This window comes from Sturnira hondurensis, unplaced genomic scaffold, assembly GCF_014824575.4.
Source record: "Sturnira hondurensis isolate 20B ecotype Veracruz unplaced genomic scaffold, ASM1482457v3 Scaffold0019428, whole genome shotgun sequence".
NCBI lineage: Eukaryota > Metazoa > Chordata > Mammalia > Chiroptera > Phyllostomidae > Sturnira > Sturnira hondurensis.
This window is the reverse complement of record NW_028092059.1, coordinates 2,884,993-2,891,210: the sequence shown is the minus strand read 5'-3', so window position 1 is coordinate 2,891,210 and position 6,218 is coordinate 2,884,993. Positions and strand designations below refer to the sequence as shown.

General features: G+C 33.6%; 1 pseudogene; it reads right to left on the bottom strand.

The window, feature by feature from the left end:
* Window positions 1-486: 486 nt before the first annotated feature.
* On the bottom strand, window positions 487-1,319 carry LOC118974403 (ganglioside-induced differentiation-associated protein 2-like; annotated as a pseudogene).
* Window positions 1,320-6,218: the final 4,899 nt, after the last annotated feature.

The window sequence follows — 6,218 nt, the reverse complement described above, 5'->3', positions numbered from 1 at the left end:
CAAAGAGAATCTTCTTCACACACTTAATATCTAATCTGTCAGGAAATCATATTAGCTCAAAATAGAAAATAAATCCTGTTTCCCACCACTTCTCATACCTGCACTGCTACGACCCAGATGCAGCCACCATGGTCTCTTTCCAGAATTCCTGTCACAGTCTTAAAAAAATCTCCCAGTTAATCCTCATTTCTCTACAACTAGTTTTCATAAACCAGTCTGCATGAAATATTTAAACATGGAAGTTCAATCATAACATCACCTGCCCAAAGCCCTTACTCAGTGGAAAGCTAATTGACCTAAACTGTCTATGAGACCAAAATGATCTACCAAGCCTCAGTGGTCTACAAGGTTTTATTGACACTCTGACATTTTTGATTTTAATATTATTCTAATGTGTTAGGTGTATTTCTTCTGTCTCAGGGACTTTCAGCCGTCATGCCCCCTCTCCCCACTGTGCTGTTTCCCCAGTTTTAACATGCCTCAGTCTCACACTTTTTTCGAGTCTTCTTCAAGCAGTCTGTGCTCAGGGGTGCCAGGTTGTTCACTGATTTTAATCTGCAATCCAGGTATCACAGGCTCCCTTCTGCAGCCCCAATATGTTAAGGTAGGTGTGACAATGACAAGCTCTTCACCCTTTATTACCTTTGGAAGTCCAAACATAGACGCTTTTGGTAAGTAGCCTCTCCAAGATCAGACACAGCAAATACTGTGTTTTCAATGGTCTCTCCATGAGTCTCTAGGAATTTCTTTACAATGGGAAGAGCTGTATTTGTTACATCTTCTAAAGGATAATCTCATTTTGCGGAATTGATGACACAGAGTTCAACAGAAGACACTGACTGCTCTTTAACTCACTGAAGCACATGTCCATAGCAGCTGTATACGGAACTCTTAGCTGCTGCAAGATACTCCTGTATTCAGATCCCACTGCGTGAATGATGAACCATGCAGTTAGATCAAATCATTTTGTCAACGTTGCTTCACCTGTTTGGTAAGCTTTAAGCTTCTGGAGGGGTCCCCCTCCAAATCAGGCCTTGCAAACACTAAGATACTTTCTGGCACGTGACTCTAATATGTGAGACTTTCATTGCTGGTATTCACAATGGCTGAACAGTTCAGTAATGGCATATTTCCTTCCCAAAGGACCACTTTCCCATGGATACCATAATTATATATATTTAAAAAAATGACATAATAGTGTCAGCCTGAAATGTTTCAGCTACAGTAGTAGAAGTATTCATTTTGTCTTCCCACAAGTTGCCCTAGTTCAGTAGTGTATCTACATCCACAAACCATGGACATGAACCCAAGGTATCCATGAAGTGGGGACTTCAGCTTGTCTTTTCCCAAATTCCTTAGCAATTCAATACGCCCTGGAGCCTTTAGAGGACTCATGCAGTCCCATCCAGGTGGCAGGTGGTAGGAGGATGGTTAATCAACTCACGAAAAGCAGGGAACAGTGTCCGTCCAAATGCCTATTACATTAAAAAAATCTGTTATTTTTGTTGTGTTTTCTTCTCACTTAACAATTTGTAATTAAACACATGGTTGTACTTCTCATACTATATTATAATCGTTTATTTGTTAGAAGCCCTGACTATAAACTACAAGTTCCTTAAGGGACAGGAATGAGATGAGATCACATTCCTTCCCGTAGAATTGGCAAATGAATGGATTGATTGACTGAAGTCCATATAAATTAGTTATAGGGTTCTACATTACAGGGAAATTTCATATTTGGATGGATAATGATTCAGAAAGTTATTATAAAAGGAATTAGATCGAATACTCAATAGATATCCACCCTATGCTTGCATCTGTTAAGAATAACAGTGCTACACATCAAAATATGTTTCATAGTGTTGATACTGAAGCTTTGCAAGAGCTTCAATTATCAAAAATGATGTATTGTTTTCAGGATACTATACATATTAAGTTGGAACACTAAACTAACACCTTTTAAGAAATCTCTCAATGGTGTTTGAAATAAAAGTGTTTTCTCTTAGAACTGTATTATCCCGAAATATTAATTTATTACTTGTGCTTTCTCAATTATCTTAGTATATCAAATATCATTATATAAATAGAAAAATCAAGGTTTGTAGATTAATTTGAGATATAATTTTATGGAAACATACAAAAACATAAAAAACACAAAAAAATTAAATAGTAAAAACAAATTTATGAAAAAAAATGTAAAGATTTGATTTATTTTTCAGATGGGGGAATGGAAGGAGAAAGAGAGGGAGAGAAACATCAATGTGTGGTTGCCTCTCCTGCACCCCCCACTGAGAACCTGACCTGGCCCAAAACCCAGACACGTTCCCTGACTGGGAATCCAACTGGTGACCCTTTGGTTCATAGGCCATCACTCAACCACTGAGACATCCCAGCCAGAGCTAAAAACTTGTTATGAAAAATTTACACATAATTATCATTAGTTACAATTTTAAGAAGTGGAACAAGGTCATAATTTCCTAGATAGCAAAATGCAATTTATAAATTTCCTAAAGTATTTTTCAGAAGATTTTCTAATGTTATCCTGTTGTATTTGAACAGTGTTTAAACTCCAATTTTAGGGTATACTTTATTCCTAAAGTATTATTAAAGTATTATTAATAAAGTATTATTAATAAAGTATTAATAATACTTTATTTTTAATAAAGTATTATTATTAAAGTATTCCTACTTTAAGTTTTGTTTAATGACAAAACTTTAGATAATAAAAGACAACATTTTCTGTGATACTAAAACAAATCCATGCCAATATGAGGATGAAAACATTTTGCATTTGTGTAATTTTTTCATTAACTATGTAGAGTAGTGCTATTCAATTGGAATGCAATTAGTGAGAGGAGGTTCTGGGTTATCTATGCACAATGTAGAAATGTGTACAATGATGGAAATGTTCTTGTGTTTCAGCAGGGTAGCCACTAACCATGAGAAGCTATTTAATACATAAAATGTGACTAGTGCAACTGAGGAACTGATTTTTTTTTTATTTTAGTTATTTTAATTTAATTTAAGTAGCTGTATGATGCTAATGGCTACACATTGGACAGTGACATTCTACAGAAGTTTCCCTTATGTTCTGAATTATGACACCATTGAGAACACATTAACTCATAGGTTTTTTCACACATTCATCAGAGTGCAGGATTATAAGTCTTTTCAAGGTGCCATTTTTACAAATCTGAGTTTCTTTGGAAGAACCAGTAATGGAATTTACTCTAGATCTATGAAAATCAGGCTGCTTGCACTGTAGTTCTCCACTGCTTTGGAGTTCAGTGTGTGACATGATGCAGACCCACACCATTATTTTGGTGAATGTATCTATATGATTTCATCAGTTAAAATCATTTATCTAGGAGAAATAGCTATTTTTTAAATGCAAATAAAGTCATGACTGAACACTCTCTTGGCATTTGTTCTACTACTGCACAGGTGCCACTTTCTATAATTTCGTAAGACACACAAACTCTGAAAACAAAAATGTGCCAGGAAGGAAGAATATGACATAAAATTGATTTCGGAAAACCATGAGCTATAACCCTGATATTGCTAAACATTTGTTTTCACAGGTGGGAAAAATGTTTACTAGGTATTTTACAACATGTTATTATTAAAATAGATAATATTTAAGTTTTGAAAATATATGCACATTATTTCATTAGCCTCTTAAAGCAGGTGCTATTAAGTGAATATAATTTGGAAAGTTAATTTACAAATGTTTCAGTAAAATGTGTTAACATCAGTGAAATAGAGTAGCAGTTCTATTACTATCATTTTATATTCTACTTGTATATCATTGGCCATCATTTGAGATGTTCAAATAAGTAAATCAAGTACCCAGGAGTCTGGGAATTTTCTTCCAGGTGTTTCATCGTTAGAGGGAACAGCCTCTGTAATTAGATTTTAACTTTAAGTTTCAAATAGACACAATCTTCATAGGTTAGACAAAATCAGTGGCATGCTTTACCACCTAATGATGCTTTCTTTGATGAAAGTGTAATTAATTTTAAATTACATTATATATTATTTTGTATAGCTAGCTTCATTTTATTAATTTATTTTATTATTAAATTTATTGGGGTGAGATTGGTTAATAAAATTATACAGTCTTCAAGTGTACGATTCTATAATACATCATCTGTATACTCCATGTGTGTTTATCACCCTAATTCAAATCTCCTTCTCTCACTACACATGACTTTACCCTTTCCTACCTCCTCCAATGTGGAGCCAGAGCAGATCCAAATAATGCATGTGATTATTTAACTTCTCATTCATACCTAAGTGTTAGAAATACTTTCTCTTACCATGAATTCTAACTGGTCTCCTTTGGGAAATGATTTGATACAATTTAAAATAAATACACATAAAATACAATTGTAAACCTCTTTTAAAATGTATAAAATGACAATATTTTGGAGAAATTAAAATTCTAAGAGCTTAGGCTAATACGATGACTATAATTGAACATTACATTTAGCCCAAAGTTTTCTGGGAATAAAAATATTTTTAAAGGCCCTGGCTGGCGTAGCTCAGTGGATTGAGCGCGGGCCTGCGAACCAGACGATCACGGTTCGATTCCCAGTCAGGGCACATGCCTGGGTTGCAGGCAGGTTCCTTGCAGGCTAACTACCAGCAGGGGACGCACAAAAGGCAACTGTACATTGATGTTTGTCTCCCTCTCTCCTTCCCCTCTGAAGATAAATAAATAAATAAAATATTAAAAAAATATATTTTTAAAAAATTAAAAGAAAAACCCCAAAAGTCATAAACATAGAATATATAAATGGTTATGGCATTGTAATAAAGGAGATGAGTAATTTGACATTTATACTATTGTCCTTGATTTTAAAATATATGCTAGACATAGAAATTTATTTTTATTAAAGCTGAATTCTGAAAGTAATTTATTAATGATTTTTATGTGAGTACAATTGAAAAGCCTGATGGAAAATTCATCAATAGTACTTTTGCAAGAGAGGCAAGGATGTACTTCATGCGACCACTTGATTTTGATTTTTTATTCTAGGAAAGTAGGCTAATGATGTCCTGATATATGGATTTCTGGTTCCAAATTGATTTTCTATAAAGCTTAGAAATTAAAAGAGAAATGATTAGTTAGTTAGTGTCTCAGCCATCTTTTTGCAAATATAGATTCTCCCAGTGACATTCAATGGGAATATTGCAGTAACAGCGCACGATTGAACTACAGTAAATGTCTAGAGACAAACGTCATGTTGGGTACTAACAATACTGTGTGTCATGGCCACAGTATTTACTCTGCATCAGAAAATTCAAGAACCTGAATCAGTATTTATTCAAAAAAGAAAAAAATTTGTACATATGTGCAGAAATAGATTGCAAATTCATTCAAAACTGACCCAAATATTTCCCAAGAGGTAGTACTGAATATGAATTATCCAATAAATTCTCATTTTGCAAGCTAGAATTCTACCATAGAACACAGAAGAAAAAATTAATTTGACCAGGAAAATTGAGAGCAGGTATGATTATCCACTTTGACCAAGAAATTAATTACTACTCCTCATTGAAATACCTGACATTTGCATGGTTTTCCAAAGATTTAATGATGTACATTTCCAGAACAATAATTTGAATAACCTACAGTATGTGGTAATTATAATTCAAAAATCACTTTATTTAACTTTTACTTTTTCTTTTGTTATTTAACAAGTCATCTGGAATTGTGAATATAAAGATAAAATTCTTCTTGTATACTGTAAATGACTCTGTGGAATTCAGGACAGCTTAGAATCAAAAGCTAGCTTGCATTTATTTATTTTCTTCATTTGACAAAGTCCATACTTTAACACTATCTAAAGTTCACTCATTCACATCTTTGTTTACTGTGATATAAATTATATCTGAACTTTTGTCAGTTTTATAAAGGAGATAACATTCAAATCTGCATTTAGGTATTTATTCTCTGTGCCTCAATATCATTCAAGATGCACTTCCATTTTATAATAATTGTCATGATGCATTTTTGTTTATTCATAAATTTGTCTTTCAACCTTAGTAGCAACTGAAACCATTAGAAAGCTTTGAAAATACTGATTCCTGAACTTTCTGCTAACCCAAGATTCTGATTTAGTTGGTGTTCTGTTATATCTAAGCACCATAGTTTGAAAAACTGTCTCAGTGGTTCTTATGTGTGCCCAGGTGGAAAATCACTGCTCTTAACT